We start from the raw sequence: 20,194 nt of genomic DNA on the forward strand, positions 1-20,194 counted from the left end.
CTTTTAAAATACACTAGCAGTAAGAGCTTAGTAGAACTAAGGACTAGACATTAAATGAGTTATAAAAAGAGATCCTTTTTTATCTCTGATAATAAAATAATGCTCAGTTGAAAATCTTTATAGATCATTCCCTTAAATAGAACACAAAACCCTCTTTTTCAGATGTCCACATTTAATTTCAGGACAGAAAAAAGTGGAGACCAAGAAAGCTAACAAGAAACCAAGATGACAATACAAACAACGTATAATATTAAACTGTGTCATACTGTGGCTTTTGGTTTTTGTGGTTTTTTATTATTCTATTTTTTGTTTTCTACCTAGCTCAGTTTTTTTTGACACCTTATGAGTAAAACTTCTGTAACTTCCATTTTTGATGCAGGCAAATGGAATAGACTCACAAAACTGGGCCCTGCAAATGCTGTAATTCTGCTGCAATCCTGTTGGGTAAGGAAACTGTTCTTCAAGGAAATAACTAGAAGTCAGTAGAGTTCACTGGTTACGAAATAAATGAATATACATTTTATCCTAGATCACTCAGCAGGTGCAAAGTCACAACCTAACTAATATTTTGGAATCAAATCCCCAAATACTTCATGATAAACTCCTAGAGAAACAATATAATAGAAAGTACTGTTTTCTGTCACACTTTCCATTTTCAAAGCATTCTACTCACATCAAATACCTAAACCTCACACCTTGCAAGTAAGAACTTAAGAACAAAAGCCTCTTAATATCTTTGCCTCCGATTTTTTGTTCATGAGAGATATTATGAAGACATAGAGCAGGCTAATGCTAAAAACCAAAGGACTTGGACAAGCGGGAGAAGTGAGCCCACATGAACCCAATGAGATTCAACAAGTCCAAGTGCAAGGTGCTGTACCTATGTCAGGACAATCCCGGACACGAGGACAGACTGGGAGAACTCATTGAGAGCAGCCCTGCAGAGAAGGACTTGGGGGTTCTGGTGGACAAAAAGCTTGACACGAGCCAGCAGTGTGTGCTTGCAGCCCCAAAGGCCAACCGCGTCCTGGGCTGCATCAACAGAGGGGTGGCCAGCAGGGGAGGGAGGTGATTGTCCCCCTCTGCTCTGCCCTTGTGAGGTCCCGCTTGGAGTGCTGCGTCCAGGTCTGCGGCCCCCAGTACCAGAAGGATGTGGGGCTGTTAGAGTGAGTCCAGAGGAAGGCCACAAAGATGATCAGAGGGCTGGAGCACCTCTCCTGTGACGAAAGGCTGAGAGAGCTGGGGATGTTCAGCCTGAAGAAGAGAAAGCTCTGCGGTGACCTTATTGTAGCTTTTCAATACCTAAAGGGGGCTTATAAAAAAAGACAGGGAGCAACTATTTGCTTGGGCAGATCATGACAGGAGAAGGGAGATTGGTTTTAAACTAAAAGAGGGGAGATTAGATTAGATGTTAGGAGGAAATTCTTCACTCAGAGGGTGGTGGGGCACTGGAACAGGTCACCCAGAGAAACTGTAGATGTCCCATCCCTAGAGGTGTCCAAACCAGGTTGGATTAGGCCCTCAGCAACCTGATGTAGTGGGTGGCATCCCTGCCCATGGCAGAGAGGTTGAAACTTGATGATATTTTAAGGTCCCTTCCAACCCAAGACATTCTATGATTCTACAATACTATGTTTTAAAACAGGAATGTGCAGCCTCCTTAGTCCAAAAGCCTCACACCAGCATCCTCACACAGCTTCAAAGCATCTACCCAAGAGTTAAAGAGAAACCCCAGAGATCATTCAATAAAAAAGGGATGAGAGCAGCTCTCATGAATCACACCTAGATAACACAAGGGATTTTACTGTGGGAGCTGCCACAAGGAGCTCTTTTAAACACATGGGCAGGTGAGAAGGTATTAACAGACAATTTGGGTAGGACTCCCTGCAAGAAACTCCACAGATCCATCTCCACCCCTACCAACGCCTTCCTGCCCTTCTGCTGCTCATGGGTGCCAGCAGCCGACATCCTGGTAAGCCACTCTCCTTGGTGGAGTATTATGAACCAAACAAGTCAAATGCAACTCCCTCGTTCTTTACAAGGCTCACAAGACATTTTATGCTGATCGCTAATGCAAGACATTTTCCACAGAGGTCAGCTTCTGAGTTTTCCTCCAAACACATAGCTATTATGAACATTTAACACCAATCTTTTGATTACACAGAAGCCTTTAACTGTACACTAATTTTCCTACCCTTCAACGCATGAGTGACTTGAACTTTAACTTATTTTCCAACTTCAGTTGCACTGGGTGGTTTCCATCTGCTTACAGTATCCATACTCAGTGAAATAAAAACAAAACAAAAACACACACACACACCCCACAAAATCCACACTATAAAAGTTCTTCACTATCAAGGCCAGGGATAGGTGACATCAGAATTAGCTAACAGAAACTGAATTTGTGGTCTAAGTTATATCCTCACTAAACCAAGGAAACCACAGTCAATAAGAGATTATATTATGTTCAGCTGGAGCTTCTTGGCAACAGCTGTATGAAAAATGCTAGGGCTACTCTCTCCTTCATTTCCCACATCTTTCAGAAACCACTGGGCACTGCTGCTTTCACAGGTCTCACACAGGCTACTGGCAACTCACACGGTGGTACTTTGTGAGCATTTCTAAACTGCAGCTCGTATTTTGTAGTGGAGTTACAGAGATAAGCTACAAAGCAAGTCACTCGCTGTATTCATCTTCCCTGATTCTCTCAGGCTGCAGGAGAAGTGGACCATTTCAGACTGATCAAACCCTCAATATCCTCTCTGTGCTATTTCGTTCAACTGCAATTTAGCCTCTGGTCACATGTCTAAAAGTCAACCCTTTTAAAAAATTAGTATCTGACAAGTCAGGAATGGTTAGTGGGAAATGGATACAATATCTTGAAAGAATTATTCACCCACTAAATGGGTTGTTAAACATAACTACTTCCACAATAAAACACTACCAAGACGTAAGTGCAAATAAGCAAATTAAATTTGGTTACTTACTAAAGAGGGATTATACAGCAACTGTTTGCCCATAGTAAAATGCATTATATCTAGGAAGGTAATAAAATTCAAGTCATGTAAAAATACACTTTTTGTTAATTATGTCCTACCGTGCCTACAAAACACGTTTGGCTTCATTATTATCACTTGTCAGAGATGTGTTTCATCTTATACTTAGTACAGGCCAGGTTTAGAATTTCTTAATAATACATAGGCAATATTTATCTAAGAAAACTGGCAGAAAGACATATCATTAAGAGAAGGCCAGATAAAACTTAACAGGACAGGAAACTATACATTAACATCACAAGTAACAAGATGCAGAAATTAAACATTTGTTTAAGGCAGGAAACAAACATCTTCACTATGAAACTAGTTTCTACTAACACTGGTTAAACTGTTTTAACTTTGGTTCAAACCAAAGCAATTTCCATTGCAGACAAGAATAGATACTTTTACAAGTTCTCCCGGCCAACTCTGCTGAGAATCACTGCCAACCTTCAAATACACCCCTTTGACCAATTAACACCAAAACATTTTAAGGACAACATTTTTAACTCAAAAAAAGTTATTACTGATCTTTGAACCAAATGGTTTCCAATATTCTTCACTTCTTTGTTTATTTTAAACAAACAAAGTAAAACTAACTCAGGCAGCAAATTCAACATATAACTGGGTGAACACTTGGAAAGAATGCTGCTAGAAGAAATTGCAGTTCAACATAAGAACCACCACAATTTGTTGTTTCGCTACAGCAGGAAGCAAAGATCGTAGATGGATGGAAGAAAAGCCTTCTTCTGCACCAGACACTGATAAAAATGGGGATTTTGCAAAGTATTCAGTCCTGTGATCCATTCAGTTGTTGTTGCCAAAACCAAAACTAGTTGGAAGTTGTCCTGTAACTGCTGCAATTTCATTACTCTCAGGATAAATACTTCACTAAAGGAAAAATCCCACACCACACATAACCACTCTGGTGCATAAAATAATCCTTAGCAATCCAATTACTTACATTTTATTGCAGAAATTAGAAAATGACTGATGTGTCAGGCCAGCCACCTTGGTAACACCTGATGAACGCTTATGCCACCAAGTCTGCAGCTTGAAGTGGCATCTCTCAGATGAAGATAGCACACTCTCTGTCCCTGTTCATAAGCAGCACGGGAAGTCACTCACATCACACTTTACATAACTCTAACAGCAGAAGAAGGGTGGATTTTTCCAAAGATGTCAAGCTAATACCTGTGCATAATAGCAAGCTATACAGGGCTGCTTTGGTTGTCTCTTTCTATATATATGTATATAAATACTTTTCTCTAGCTAAACTAGAACAGCAAAAAGAGCAAAATCAATAGCCGGCTTACAAATTAGTACCATTACCTGATGCACCCCATCATAAATCTTAGGTCACAGAAAAAAAAAAAAACACAGACTACTCCCACAATATTAACTCTTGCTATGTTATATCAGAAATATGTTGGCTTCCCTCACATGCTGCATGGAGACCAACAATTTCTTTAAGCAAGTTTTGCCATCTGTGTGGAAAGAATCAAGCATAACTCAGTCATTTTTCTGGACAAGTTTATAAAAATCACAAAGGATGCAACTGAAATATCAACTGCCCCCAAAACTGAAGAAACTGTAACCCAAAAACCCATGGCAGACGATTGCTGTTCTGAAAACTTCCAGATAATGGAAATCGCTTTCTTCAGAATTTTTTTTTCCAGTTACACTACTGCACAAGTGAGAATTTTTTTCCTGGTGTTTCACCTGATTTTTCACTGCAGATAACAAACTTTCAAAATCTGTAAATTTACAAATACAAAAAGAAGTCAAGCTCTCTTTCTTTCCTGACATCCAAGACACGACTGGTGAAGGCAATATAAGCTTTGCATTTCGCAACAGCCAGAATTTTACCCACTGTTTCTTTGTTAAAACCTACTTGTAATTTCTGATCTTTGTACCCCCTTATCTTTTCCTTATCTTTAAGTATCTTACCCTCTCTTTTTAAGACCTGTTCTTATTTTCCCTTCTCTTCAATTTTACCTACTGGACTGCCCCCTCCATTGTTCCTTTACATCCTTTGTCAACATTTTAAGCCTCACCTTCCTCTATCCTCTACTTCTTTCAAAGGGCTTTTTTTTTTTTTTGTAATTTTTCCTACCACAGGCAATCTGTATGAGCCCCAGGCCAAGAACCAATTATAAACCACGTGTGTGTCAAATATATACAAAAACACACTGATGAGTAAGAGTCCAGCACAGGGTAGGCTCAACTTGCATAGTTTTCCTGCAGACATCCAGTTATTTTGAAAGTAGATCAAATAACCTTGCAGTTACTATTCACTGTGTGTCCTCCTAAGGGAATCAGCACAGTATAGCTTATCCTGATTTCACACCTCAGCTTTGTGTGAATCTTCCTCCTAGGGGTTCAGCTGTCTGTGCTCCAAGGCTTAGTTTTGATGCAGCAAAACTGCATAACCTTGGATGAAACTTCTAAGGAAACTGCCAGCTTGCAAGAAAGCAGCGTGACAATACTTAGACTAGAGCCACGATAGATAAGAACAGTAAATTTGCAGCCATGGATAAGAACCTTAAGACAATGGTAGTGGTTAGTAGTTCAAGAACTCAAGTGGAAGGAAAAAAAAAAAAAACAAACAAACAAAACACAGAAGCTAGCAAGTGAGTAATGCTGAAAATGAGCCCAATCAGCCAGCCTTCCCCAAGTATTGACAACTGCCGGGCCAGCAAAGCCTCACCAGATGCCTTACCTAGGGGTGGTATGTTAATGTTTTGCCTGGTAGCTCAGTAGTCCCAGTTACCTGCCACACATCTCAATCAATAAATAACTAGCTTAAAGTTGCACATATCCTGCTTTCAGTCTTTTTACACACACTGAAGGGTGAACAAAGCGACCAAACGGAGAGCGTTACAGCTAACTGCAGTAGCTTTCTCCCATGGGGCTGGTTGACAGGGTCTGAAAGAGTGACAAGCATTCAAGAGTCTTTCTGCTGCTGACCAAGTGCACAGAATACTTCTTAAGATTCTACTGTTACACGTGCACTGACAAAATAAGAAAGTCTTTGATCATATCAAGTCCCCATGAACTGGATGCTTTATCTTCATGCGCAGAAACTGGAATACAGTCTTTTTTTCATCAGTCCACGGAAGACGTTTAAGAATCATCTAAAGACCACTTCTCTAACAGAATTCTCCTTGCAGTCAGTGTTATCCAATGTTGTAGTTACATTTATTTTTCATACTGACTGGATTTGTTATTTGGTCTTTTTTAGGTCTACTTTGTGGTATCTCTTCCACAGGTTCATAGTTGAGCACAATCCACCTATAAACAAGACTGAAAATTCCACCCCAATAAAAAGGATTTCCTTGTATAATCAGACAATGTCGTGTCACCCCTTCTTGACCTTTATAACATTACAGACGTGAGACAATGTTGAATTCAATACTAAGGTATAATCTCATAAAAACACTTGTTTAAACATTTTTCCACACCTTTTTGTGTATGCTGTTATAAATCAGCCATTCATTACATCTTCATACAAATGATGATTTAGTCTCTTGTTTTCTACATCTGACATTTTATATGCATGTTGTAACTACAGTTCAACAAGCATTTATTTTGAAGCATCATATCTTAGCCCCTCAACAGAGAGGGGCAGAAGGTATCTGAGATTGTGAAGAAAAAGTGACTTCTAAAGTTCACCACCTCCCCCAGTTCTGACTATTCTATAGTCCTATGGCACAATTCTTTCTTCTGGAAGATAATATTGTGTTTGATATGAAGAGGAAGGGCTGATACGCTGCCATTTTTCCTGTAAATTGCATGAGATCTTTTATATCAAATCAGAACTGAAAAAAAAAAGAATACTTATGTCACACTGAGAAGCAAAATTAAAATTAGTCAAGCAGCAGCTGATCTGGCTGAAAAGACAAAAGGTCTTTTCCTAAATTCAGAGAACGTTACACATGCCTTAAAAGTTTCTGCTTGCTCATTCTATGCTTGGCTATGGCCAGCTCTCACTTGGACCCAACGCTTACGTAATATTGTATTTTATACAACTGCAAAATAAAAATCAAGCTGTAGCATGGCAAACTTTCCATTTCTTCCAGGTAACGGAAGCTGAGCCTCAGCCCAGACCATTAATACAAGCTTAAAAGACTGAAAGCCTTTACAAGTTGGAAAAAAACCCATACCCAGGCACTTTCCAAGCCTGCAACCCCTCACAGGGAACTGGACATTAATTAAACCACCCTGGCAGAGAGGCTAGTCCTATTTCCTGTTTCTCTTGCTCTTCTCCTCTTTTTCATCTATATGCTAGTTCCACATAAATATTATCACAGTTTATATATACACACTATTACTGAGCAAACATTTTATATTATATACATATATATAATATAAATATATATTTCCCCATTTCTTTCATCACTATGCAAAGCTGAGCCTATCTGGCCAAATGTCATTTTAAATCTTTCTCAGTAAAACTTAATGATCCCATAAAACTTTCACTATAGTAAAACTTTCACTATCACCAAGTAAAAGCATCTGTTTCTATCTGTTACCAAGACTGATGTACAAAGGCAACATTTGCACCAGGAGTATACAAATGATGCGCAACTCCATCAGCTGGCAAATGCAATGGTAACTGCAGCAGTTTTTTCACAGCAATTAGCATAAGACCAAATAAGAAACAGCTGTCTACATTATTTAGCATCCTGCTAGCTGTGGGTTATTCATTTGTCCACATTGCCAAGGATTTTAACGGCATCGACATCAGTGCCAATCACTCACCTCCTTCACCTAACTGTACAGATACTCTTTCACTGCAGATTTTTCCCCAAGATATTGTTTATTCAACAATCCAATTATGCATGTATCAAAATATCCAGATGCTTATTGACAGAATCTTTCTAGATAGCAACTAACATACTAACAACCCTATTACTTGATATTACTCTGAGCCACAGGGACAGATCTTGCTGAAGAATACAATATTCAGCCTCTGGACAAAATACTTCAGGGATTTTTTTCCTCTTGCAAACAGAAGACCAAACAAATGAGAAATTAATCTCAAGTATCACCCATGTCAAAGGTGCACCCCACAGCCAAACAACTGGCTTTTACCACCTGTGAGAAGGGTGCCCTGCCCTCTCCAGATGCATAGCGAATTTCTGTCTCACTGCCTGACAACTAATGACAATCCAACTAACATTTAGTGATTAATTCACAGTAAATAATGCACTGGAGGAAATTATAGCAGGCAGTAGATGAGGAAAGTATGGATTAATTGCACAGGTATTGTGCCAGAAAATTCCACAGCTCACAATCTTTTCCACTAAGAAAACTTTTTTTTTTTGCTTATACTATATCTGTTTTCTACCTGTCCAGTGTTCAGCTAAACTGAATCTTATTCCACGCTACTGCAACTCTCCGTAACAGCCACTTACAACCTTTGCTGATCCATGAATGGCACTCATTAGCGAGCTAAATTCTGTAGGTATTCCCCCTGAATCAATCTGAAGAATGTGCCTCTACTGAGGATAAATGAGAAATCAAAGGGCCACAAAGATGCTCAGAGGTCTGGAGCACTTCCGCTATGGAGAAAGGCTGGGAGAGCCGGGGATGTTCAGCCTGGCGAAGAGAAAGCTCCAGGGAGAACTCGCTGTGGCCTTTCAATACTTAAAGGGTGCTTATTTTTCACTGTAAGGGTAGTGAAGCACTGGAACAGGTTGCCCAGAGAAGCTGTGGATGCCCCAACCCTGGACGTGTTCGAGGCCAGGTTGGATGGGGCCCTGAGCAACCTGGTCTACAGGGTGGCATCCCTGCCTATGGCAGGGGGTTGGAGTTAGATGACCATTAAGGTCCACTCCAACCCAAGCCATTCTACAAAAGTCACAAAGGGAACTACAGCCTGGACTCACTGCTCTTACCACAAACAGTCCATTCGGCCAGCGGTCCTTTAGCACTCCGTCCTGAGGTGCTTCTTGCCCCCCTTTTTCCCAAAGAAGCAGGCAAACCTTTCGTTTCCAACTTTGACGGGCTTGGGCTGGGAAGGTAGGAAAGGCTGGTGGTAAGAAGAGCTCAGAAAAGGGAAAAACAAGCTAAGGGATGGACACCAGCCAGAAGGGGAAACTGGTGCTGGCTAGACAAGCCCCTATGAGACCCGGCGGCAAGACACAAACAGCTGCAGAAGCAGCACTCGCCTTGCCCTACACCTCTCTTCCAGCAGCTCGCCCAGAGCCGCGTTAACCGGCCTGGGTGCCGGCCACCCCCTCCCCAGAGCCCTCCCCAGCCGGGCTCGGCAGCGAACTGCCCCAGGACGGGCCTCCAAGGGGCCGATTTGGGCCGAGCCGGGCTGCACCGGGCGGCCCCGGGCGCTCCTTGCGCGCCCCCCGGCGGCTTCGCCCCGCTCCTGCGGCGCCGGGGCCGGGAGGTTCAGCGCGGGGCGGCCGCTGGAGCGCCCCGGACAAAGGGAGAACTTCGGGGAAGGTTTCGTGGCAAAGCCTAAATCGAGGCTCTGGCGACGCTGCGGTTCCGTTGTTGTCCGGCGGCGGGCACGAAGCCTCTTCGTGCGGCTCAGGTGGCCCAACAGCGCGGAAACGTGGCACGGCTGGGATCCAGCAGAGCAATCAGGCTCATCCGCCGCAGCGCTAACGTGTGTTAGCATGCACTTCGCTGGCGCTCTCTCTTGTGCAGCTTTTCTAGGGCACAAATGCCACCTTCAGACTTCCCTGCTCTGCAAATCAGCGCTGCGTAAGGACACCCGCACCAGCGTGGAGAACGCACTCAAACTGCAGCTAGAAGGCAACTTTACAGCCCTCGGTGTTTGCAGGAAAAAGTGACAAGCAGAAGGACATTAACACAATTTATTTTTATTAGTTTGTGGGAGACGCAGAAACCACAACTGGCTGACTAGTGGGAGACAGCCTCGGGGTCTTTGGCTGCCCAAACCTGAGCCTACGCGGAATAAATGCCCCTACTGCCAACAGCCAGCATCCACTGCTGCTGTTCACATGTGTGCAATCGCACTAGCAAAGGACACTTCAGTCCCAAGCACAGACAACAGTCGAGCTGATCAGAGCAATGTGCCTTGCTCAGGTTTTCCTGTCAAGAACCTTTGTACAAAAAAAAAAAAAAGTTCAGCTATTTAGCTACTTTTTTGACCGTGTGTTACAATTTTCAAGTACAAAAATGCTGTTACCATTTTGACAGCTATCCCAGCTCAGCTCTTTGCAGGCAAGTATTCTTCCTCAAAACTTTCTGCTTGCTTCAAGTCACCTTACTGATGAAGTATACTACAGCAGATGATATTAGATTTTAGTTTGGATACTTATGCGAAGTGTTGCTGACTAATGGCTGCATCAGGAACCATAATGCTGACCACGGGGTATCTCACACTCAGATTCCCCACCCTAACAATCCATTAACAGAGTGCTGTTTCCGTACTGAGGCTACCAGGTCATTTTAAAACATTCATATAGCAAGCCTAGGAAGAGGGAAGCACCACAATAAAATACTGCTGCCCACCACATAGCACGTGCATGCAGAGACATAGAAAGCCATATAGTCGAAAAACATTTTAACTTCAAACACTCCCAGCCAACCACTGGGTGCAAGAACTAGCAATGCCTCTCTCAAAGCATAATTCAAACAGTCTATAGCAACGAAGGCAGACAGTGCAGGTAGGATTGCCAGTCTAGAGCTTTTACTACCTGGCTTCAACTTTTTGCTCTTTCAGGCTTCCTAAGTGACTCGGCGAGGCACTTAGTCTCTCTGCATCCATGGCACTTTCCTATCCCACCCCTGTGAAGATAAACCAGCAATTGTGATACATCACTGATGGCTGCTACATAATGCTTTCTGTAAAACAGCCTCAGACACATAGCACCTCACCATTAGCTTGTCTGTGTATCAGGAGCTCTGAGCTTTGGCATGCTGCTAAGAAGAGAGTTGGTCCACAGACTTTCTGCCAGAAGTACAAACATCAAGTTCTTATTCGTAAAATTAGCTCACCATAAGTCAACTCACTGCAGAATTTTAAACTGGGGTACCTTTGAGCACACTATCCTAGAAAAATCTCTCCCCAAAGTTAGGCTTGATAGCTCAGCTAAACAAACTATTAGTACTCTTCACATGCTTATTAAGATTCTTTGTTGATTGTTTTATATAAAATAAATAAATTTATTGAACGCTTAACTTCAGTGACATTTTTTCCTCTTAAGGTTTCAGCCCGGAAAAGATCTTAAGAGTAAGTTTATGGAAAAAAACTGAGGCATGTGCTTCAGGGTATCAGGTATCCAAATCTCCAGTGTGGCCATGAGGTTAGCAATCCCTAAACGTCTATCTACAGACACTGAATTTTTACGCGTATATTCCTACCAGATGGAGGTCTCAATGTGGGAATGCCACCACTTAAGCACCAGAGCTAACAGTTACACTGGTATGCCCTACTTCAGAAACGCTACCTGTTCTTTTGTAACCAAGTCCAACTGCCCCAAACATAGCAAATACACCTGCTTCAGAGGGGTTTTAAGGCTATATGAAACTTTCCAGTAACTTGCATTTGAGCTACGCTCAATGCAGCGCAGTGCTTCTTTCTCACTCAAAGAACCAGTCAGACTCACAACCTGAAATTCTGAGGACCCCAGAATGAACTGGAGAACTGCCATCCCAAAAGAGCTTTCTCATCCTAAAGCAGTTACAGCACAAGGAGTGCTCCCCACACTTCAGTCCGGTCCTACGTTGCTACTACTTTAAGTACAAGAAAGTTACCATTTTATTCTCCTTTCTTCCACACCCTAACAAATGCATTTTTACAGCAACACTTGCAGTTGCAGTAACAAAAAAAAAAGTTCCACAAGCAACTGACGGGAATCCCTATATCTGCTTACCGTCAGGTATTTTAGGAACACAGAAAAAAACAGAACAGCAATAACTGAATAGTCAGCTCACACATGGGGAAACTGGTAACCAGCAAGCTTTTCTGTGAGCAGCTCTCTGCTTTCTGCAAGGTTTCTGCATAAATCAACAAGAAAGCAAGCTCTTTAGTGGTGAGGCTGACTGAGTACATGTGCCTGTACTCATCTTATTACAGCTAGGTCCCTGCTTCTTGACTAGGGCTTCTGAGGCACAGCTGCAACACAATCCGGGAATAAAATGTCTTCAGGATGAAAACAGTTGGCTTTACTGCCATCAAAACACACAGAACATTTCTGAATTTCAGTATGATCAAAGACTGTTACTCGTTTAGCCAATGCACTTATTTTTCCTTAAGGAGGACAGGATGGCGATCCCTCTCTCTCAGACATCCCAAGTTTAAGGGGCTGGCTCCTTGAAGTGAAGCACCTGAAGTAACAAGACTTTACAGCACTTGGCTGGACCAGCAAAAAGGAGCCCCAGATGCCAAGTTACCTAACGGAGCCCAGGCTGCGTGCCTACAGCCCATTGTGTAACAAACCTCAGGACAATTTTACAGGTCCTAATCAGGCGAAACTCCCTGCCGATTTCCACGAAGGAGCTCTAATCGATCAAAAGCGGCAAGAGCCGGAGCCGTTTTTCTGCCTTGAAACTAAAAGGTTTATTTTGAGCTGCGAGAACACGAGATTACAAGAACTCTAGAAACCCGTAACTCTCGCTTTAACGACATCAGGAATTTGTCCCGCGTTTAATCTAGCAGCCACAGAAATCAACCTCACCAACGCTCCATCTTCGGTAGAACAAGCCAAAAAAAGGAATAAAGCAGTTTCTCAAATAGCCGACCTGCTCTCCGGCCGCGACCTTTAACGCGACAACCCAAAGGCAACCCGGCACGGTCGGGAGAAGGGCGACGGCTCCCTCAGCGCCCCGGGCTCCCTCAGCTCGGGTCGCTCGCCGAAGTTGTGCGGCTGCCCCAGCGGTTTCCCCCTCGCCATGTGCCGTTACCAACGGCCGCAGCGGCACCACCGACGCCAACGGGCGGCAGAGCCCCCCGCGCCCGCCCGCCAACTTCCCTCAGGGGCGCCGCCCGCCCCTACCTGCCTGCCTGCCTCGGTCCCGGCCCCGCTCCCCGTCAGCGGCTGGCGGCAGGGCAGGAGCGCTGTCCCTCCGGCGGGGCGAGCCCCATGTGAAGAGGAGCGAGGGAGCCCGGCGGCTCCACCGCTGAGGGGAGGGGATGGGCGGAGGGACGGAGGGAGGGATGGAGGAGGCGGGCGGCAGCTCCCCCCACCCGCTCGGAGCCGCCCCGGCCCCGGCCGAGCCCGCGGCAGCGCCGCCTGGGGGTTGAGGCGGGCACGGAGCCGCCCGGCCCCCGGAGGAGCACGGCTCTGCTTGAGGTGCTGTGAGCACAGGTGGACTTTAAGGCCAAGGGGTATTTCCAGAGAGCCTCCTGATTTGAGTGAAGCACGAGGTTAAACGCAGGCTGTCACATCCACATGCCAGCAAGCACTGCGCCCGCAGGCCGAGGGAAGAGCAGCACCGCCTTAGTTGCTGAGGCACCCCTGGTCTCTGTGGATACCCAAACAGGGAGAAGGGAGAGGATTGCCCCAGCAAAGCACAAAATAGTTCCTACAGTTAAAACACAGCATGGGGAGTGAGGATAGCAGGATTCGCTGTTTGACTTTGCCCACCCATGGTGGCCACTCAGCTCTCCATGTACCAAGCAGCTGTGGTGATGCCAAAGCATGTTCATGTGAAAAGCCTGGCTGACTTCCCAGAAATCCTCAGATTACGCAGAGAATTGGATTTGCACTTGTCAGTTAAACACGTGCCTACGTGTTTGTGGGATAGAGCGTCTTTGTGTCATGGCTCCCCATCTGTATAATCTAATTTCTCTTCCCTATCTCACAAGAATTTGATGAAGATAAATTCATAAGCCTCTCCCAGGCCCACGTATTTGACAATGACAGAACTCCTGTAGCATATGCACCAAGAGAGAGATGCTGCAGCCGCATCCTGCCCTCCCCTGAACAGGCATAAAGATGTATGCATAGAACATTTGTGAAAGGAAGATTTCTCTAGTGATGCAAATAGTCAAAGAAAGGAAAGGACCTCAAAACAAAGACAAATCATTCTTCCGCCATGAATTTAATGTCAGATGTTTGCTGAGCTGGCAAATCCTGGAATGTTGTCCCCGAGCACTGAGAAGTGTGAAATGGAGAGCAGGCAAACACATTCACTAGCCCAAACCAGAAATATCACGACTCTTCTATATTAAAAACCACTTACAGTGTAGCTGAAAACCCCTGCTAGGAAAACCTGGCCCTCCGATTAGAGATTTGAATGTAATACTGCCAGCATCAAAAGCATATATTAGAAATATACATTATAAACTTGATTTTTTTTTCACCATGCAGATAAAGTACAAATTAATGACAGCATTTTACTGAGCATATCATGCAAAAAATATTGCTGATCAGTAAATTTGTTCGCAGCACTAAAATCAAAGATCAGTCATTGTATTTATCCACCCACAGAACTAAACTTAATTTACTTTAATAGAGCAGTGAGTTTTACATAAAACTCATCTAAGTACAAATTATCATCTTACTCAGTATGATTTCCCTTGTAACAAAGAAGAGGTGAGTAGAAAAGTATTTTTGTAGAAGTAAAGCTGTGATTTTAGAATACTTAGTGCATATAGCCTAACCCTAGAACTGATCAAGCTCTCCAGAAAGCCAAGGTTTCCCTCGGGTTTACTTGGCTCTCAACAACCTGTTTAGTTTAATAACAGCAGAACCACAGTGCCCTGTACTGCAGTACAGCTGGAAGAGAAGGAAAGCACCGAGACCTATTGGTGAAGCCTCAAGAGGAACTCCCTTCATATCTCCAGGGGTAGGTATGTGCAGTCCCTGGGCAGCTGTTGGGCAAGGCTGCTTGGTTTCCAGACTCTGCATGCTGTGTCCTGGCTGGGAGCTGTCAGCAGGCTGCAGCTGCTTCCTGGTAGCAGGACACAGCCTCCCAGCACACCAGGATGCTGGACAGTCTGCTCAGCACTGTGGAAAACAGTCAGAAACCCAGCACATTCTATGGGAATGGTTTTGGCAAGATTTTCACAAAATGTATTTGCTGTACAGATGTAGACTGGAGTCTACCACCTGAGAAACTGTGAGAGGAGGGAGCAGGATCCAACCCCAGTCTGCACTTAGCTGAGTCAGGATGAACGCTAAGAATGAGATTTCTGTTCTCTATCTTCTGCTCCAGCACTCAAATCATACTTCCCATTCTCGGGCATGGAGATAACAAGAGCATTGCATGTCACCCTGTAGTTATGTGCCCACACAGCGACGTGCCTTGACATTTCCTCTGCTCGCTAGTGTTACTTGGTAGTGTTGCTAGAGCACGCTTAACGGGACAGAGAGCTGCTGTAAATTAGGACGAGAACTGCTACAAGTACACGCTTCTTCCTGTGGGTGGCATCAGAATATCTTCAGTAGACCAAAACTGGTTTAGAAAAAGAGAGAGGAGAGAGATGATATTCCTGTTTGCCAATAGCAGTCGTCATTGCAGTGCAAGTGCTGCTTTTGCTAAGCTCACATAAACCAATAGATGTTTAATTTAAACAGAAGATTTAGAGTAGTTGGAATCACTATCTCTCCAGCAGTCCTTAGTTCTGACAAACGAAGATCTATCACACCTTGTGCCCATGCCCTGTACAAGTTGCAGTTATCACAAAAAGAGGATACAAATGTACAATTAAACCTCCCTGCACCTACAGCTTCAGCAAAATCAAAACTTTATAATCACCAGTAATTTCATATCCATTTATACAACCTCATCAGTAACAAACTGATGAACACAAGTAAATCAGCACAGTTGTTCAACAGGACACAGACATGCAAGTGCAAGCCAGGGTGGCAGAGGCGACAGATGTAAAGGGCTTTCAGAAGGCCTCCACTCATAACCAGAGCAGGGCTGTTCCCTGTTTTTACACTGTCACATTACAACTTTCATGCTCATTTCTGGTAGCTGTGCAGATCAGCAATGACCTTATCACACTGAGACAAGTCAGCTCACACTCCAAGCCAACACATACTCTCAAACATACAAGCACTGGTGACTAGTGTCTAAAGCCACAAGGCTGTAACTGCAGAGCAAATGGTTGCCTTACTTGCCTGTGGAGTTTTATTTAGCCTATACTTCTTAAGAAGATGATATATGAGAATACAAAGCATATTCTCATGTTAAGTTCAAAATACTTTCTTGAGAACTTGAGAACGACTTGTGCTGTTCAGTTGCCCATATTACGAGGCTGCACAGCCTGAGCCCATAACCGCTGTATAGCTTGATGCACTTAGCCCTGCAGCCACACCACCTGTAAACAGGAGAAAACAAAAACTTCAAAAGCACATCAGGAAAGTTTTCTTTATATATATATTATATATACAAAATACATATATATATATATATTTTCTTTTTGCTGTTTTAAAAGCTTTTAAATTGATATAAGTTGGTGTCAGTTGCCTTTGCAGCCATTCACCTGTCATTCGCACCTGACTTCTACCAGACTTGTACCAGACTCCATTTAGAAACTTCACTGACACCACTGCTTGCAAAAAGCCTGGGTTAATCACATTGGAGACCAAATGCTCGATCTGCCCAATGACTAGTGAGAGGGAATCTTTTGTTTTAAAGTTTAGGTATGTGGAAAAATGCTGAGGTTCAAACGGCGTTAATCAGCTGCTTTCTGAAAACCAGGGTCCTTTTAAGGTGTTTCCAGGACCAGAAGTCACATATACTGCCCTAACACTCAGCTTTGAACTGTGCTGATCCAGGGACAACTCCATTTCTCCATTTCCTCCCATAAATTTATTTTTAATGAGGTCACTACTCAAAAAAAAAAGGCAAGATTTATTCTCCTGAAATTTAGAGTTATGAATCTCTACATACAACAGTCAACCTGAGCAGGTGGCACGGAGATGCTTTTTTCTTGTCAACAATGGTGCTGTTCTTAATTTTGCATGTGGTCCTTCTGTATGTTGTAGATAGGCACAATAGATACACATTGGCAGCTCTGATAGCGTCCAGAGAGGAACTGATCTCCCAGTCCAGGAAATTATCCTAGAACTCTCATAATTTTGGCAGCAGAATTTTAACCAGCAGTTCCCAATGTCCTCTGCCAGAACATTGCATTCACAGGACTTGGAGTTACTGAACATATTAGAGAAAATTAAAACAAGAGAATCATTTTAAAAAGCACAAAAAAACAACTGGGGCTACATCTGTAACTTTGAATCCTAGTGGTTATACAAATCAACTAGGCAATCTTATGATGCATGACAGCATCTGAACCCTTACAGAGGATAACCTTGAAATTCAATACTTCCTTGTTACTCATCTTCTGTACAAATGTTTCACTGACTTCTGAAAGCTGAGCTTCCCTTGCAGGTAGAGACAGCAAATGTGCCCTCAATTCCCACAGCCCGCCCATGCATTGTTAGAGGACATGTCTAAAGTTTTATTTCCAGTGTCAAAGAAAGCCTGTGTTTTTACTGAGGTAGTTCAAAGTCATCAGATTCCATTTTCATTCATCACTCTGAACTGTTAAAGAACACTGCCAGTTTTACCCTAGTTAGAGCAGACCAATTCATTTATGAGTAGGAACGCAGTGCTTTTCACTCAAATCCCTCGTATCAAAGATATATTGTACTTGTCTCCACCAGAATTGACGAAAAACTTTACAACTGTATACTTTTCCATTAGAAAAAATATTATTTTTTCCCTGAAACAAAAGTTTTCAAGTACTGTATATATGACAGTATAAATGGTGAGGAGATGTTTTTCATGGCTTGGAAAGACTCATACCAAAAAGTGACTATTTCAGGTTTTCATTTTGCTGAATTTTGTTTTTAATTTTACTGCCTGTTGTGTTTTCATACACAGTAAAAATAAAAAATAAAACACTTGGAAAACTAAGGAAAGCTTTTCAATATTTTTGTAAATAAATTTGCTTACATTTGACTTGTCTGAATAATTTGTATTTCCAACATTTTACTTCCAATATAGGTGAAAACAAGGCTGGAATTTCCCATGAAAATGATAGTTGTTTGTTGAAGTAAGTTTACACGCATTAATAATCCTGGGGGAAAAGCCCTCACTGTTTTGCAGTTAAGAGTACTTTCTTCTGGATTCTCTCTACAAATTTCACAATGAAGCCCACAGCAAAGATACTCTGTGCATTTGACAACGCTGTCTTTTATCACTCATCTGTAGCAATATTCAGCAGACAACAATACTTGAATCCTCTTGCTTTTTCAGATCCTGGTTTCAAAACAAAGTGTTTTCATATGAGCATCTTGGCTTCAATCCCTAATCACTCCAGGATCCCTTAGCACAGCTCAGTGGCACAAATTACCCATAAAGCTGACATCAGTGCTGTCAGTGGGATGGGGTTGCCGGGTAATGTGATGTGAAGAAGGTACACATTAGCCTGAAGGAAGGCACTGTGTTGTTTAGCAAGGCTCCTTTGGCCCTGCTAAGCAATACCATCTGATGCTGCCTGCTACTGCTGTGTGTCAGTTACTCATGCCATGGCATGATGGTAAGGAGCCTGAGTAGCTCCTAGCAGCTCTCAGGAGACAAGAGTCATGCCAAGCAAGAGAATCACAAGCAATAACTGACACAGAAATTGATGCCACTGACTTGGCAAGATTGTATTAACTTCAGTGTCACCTGATGAGCTATTTGACATCCCTAGGCAGTGACAAGTGAAAGAATTGAGGGGGTAAAGGCTGAGACTGACAAAGATATCCTCATCACTCTAAGAAAAAGTCATGCATTTGAAGAAAATTATAAGAAGGGAATATAAAGAAAGTGGTGAGGGATGGTGATAGAGATACACAAAATAGCCTTAGCTTTGTCTGGCCATCCTGCTAAGAGATCCCCAGGGCATTTTGCCATCAGTGGTGCTGTTACCCCTCTCCAGTATATACATTTCTATTGTGTTCTCTCACAAAGCCAACACTGCTTAGTGACAGCAAGTCAATCAATAAAGATGACAATAAAAGTAGTCCTCCCTCTGAATAAAAACATTTCTCACTGCCCAAAACTTCAAGGAAAATCCAATCCCCCCTCATCCTCCCCAGAAAAATCACAAGGGATTTCTCATAGCTACAGCGACAGAGGTGCATTTCACTGTGACACAACGTTAAGGGCAGTGCTCTGCCACAAACCCCACACTCCACATATAAGTCTTCACGTTATCAGACAAGCAGTTAGGAGAGGCTATGCCTCTGTCAATACAGCATCACAATTTTGGCTGCATTTGCCCTTACATGGACCTTCAAGCCCAGTGCAAGTGTCCAATGTGGTCTTCCACTTGCCAACAGACTGGCGATGTAAGCCCTATCCAACAGGCAGAATGCTGTCATGGCATCTGGCAGTGTTTCAAACAGGAATTACTCAGGGTGTCATAAGCATCTTGCCTTTTCATACGGTGTCAAGGGATGGGGGATGCAGGATTGCCATGCATGGAAGGAAGCTGTTCACAGCCATTTTTGTTATATCTGAATCTAATGTGGGTGAACTTAAAAGATGGTTAAGATGTAAGCTAACTAGATGAAGATCATGCGAAAGAAAAGACAGACCATAGCATTTAAGAAGAGAAATACTGTTTTAAAGTGGCATTGCACTATTGAAGAAAGTTTTCCTTTACAGCAATGACAGAACTGGGAGGAACTATAGCTGGGCTCATCTAATAGACATTGGTGATGATTTTGCAAGAATATACTAATATAATACCACTTTGAATCAAGAGTCTCACAGTCAAGTCTCTGAATCAAGAGTCTTACAGTCAAGTGTCATGTTTCTCCTATCAGCCTCTTCTGCGTTTAGGCAACCAACAAAATTTTTTTCTGGTCCACCCCCCACCAACACCACCAAAAGCAAAACAGAGAATGAGAAAAGGTCACAGCCTAAAACAAGCTGAGAACAATTGTCCCATCATAGCTTTTTTTTTTTTTTCTTTTCCCTGAATGTAACACACTATTTTACCTAGAAATCAGAATTCAGGTTAACTGCATTTTACTCATCCATGAGTTAAGAAAGCGTAAAGATGAAGCTCCATGCAAAACTTTGGCCATGTTGCTGCTGAAATGTGCTCTGTTATTTGCCATTCTGGCTGCTTCCTGACAGATTTTTAGCTCTTCCATAACATGTGCATTTCTATCACTGTCAAATAGCAATTGATTATGCCAACCTCATGCTATTTTCCT

The 20,194-nt window shown here is 43.0% G+C and overlaps 1 protein-coding gene across 3 annotated transcripts in view; it reads right to left on the minus strand.

The window, feature by feature from the left end:
* The window catches only part of CPNE4 (copine 4), a 290,530-nt gene that overhangs the window by 229,230 nt on the left and 41,106 nt on the right, over positions 1-20,194 (minus strand). The window contains exon 1 of one of the 3 annotated variants that reach the window (XM_080581752.1): positions 13,026-13,175. The exons of 1 other annotated variant lie outside the window; for it this stretch is intronic. The gene's annotated coding sequence lies outside the window, so the exon portion shown is untranslated. Of the gene's footprint in view, positions 1-13,021; positions 13,176-20,194 lie in introns of those variants that run through there. One more of the 3 variants, XM_080581751.1, reaches the window with a different exon arrangement.

The sequence above is a fragment of the Anser brachyrhynchus genome (assembly GCF_964034855.1).
Source record: "Anser brachyrhynchus genome assembly, chromosome: 2".
NCBI lineage: Eukaryota > Metazoa > Chordata > Aves > Anseriformes > Anatidae > Anser > Anser brachyrhynchus.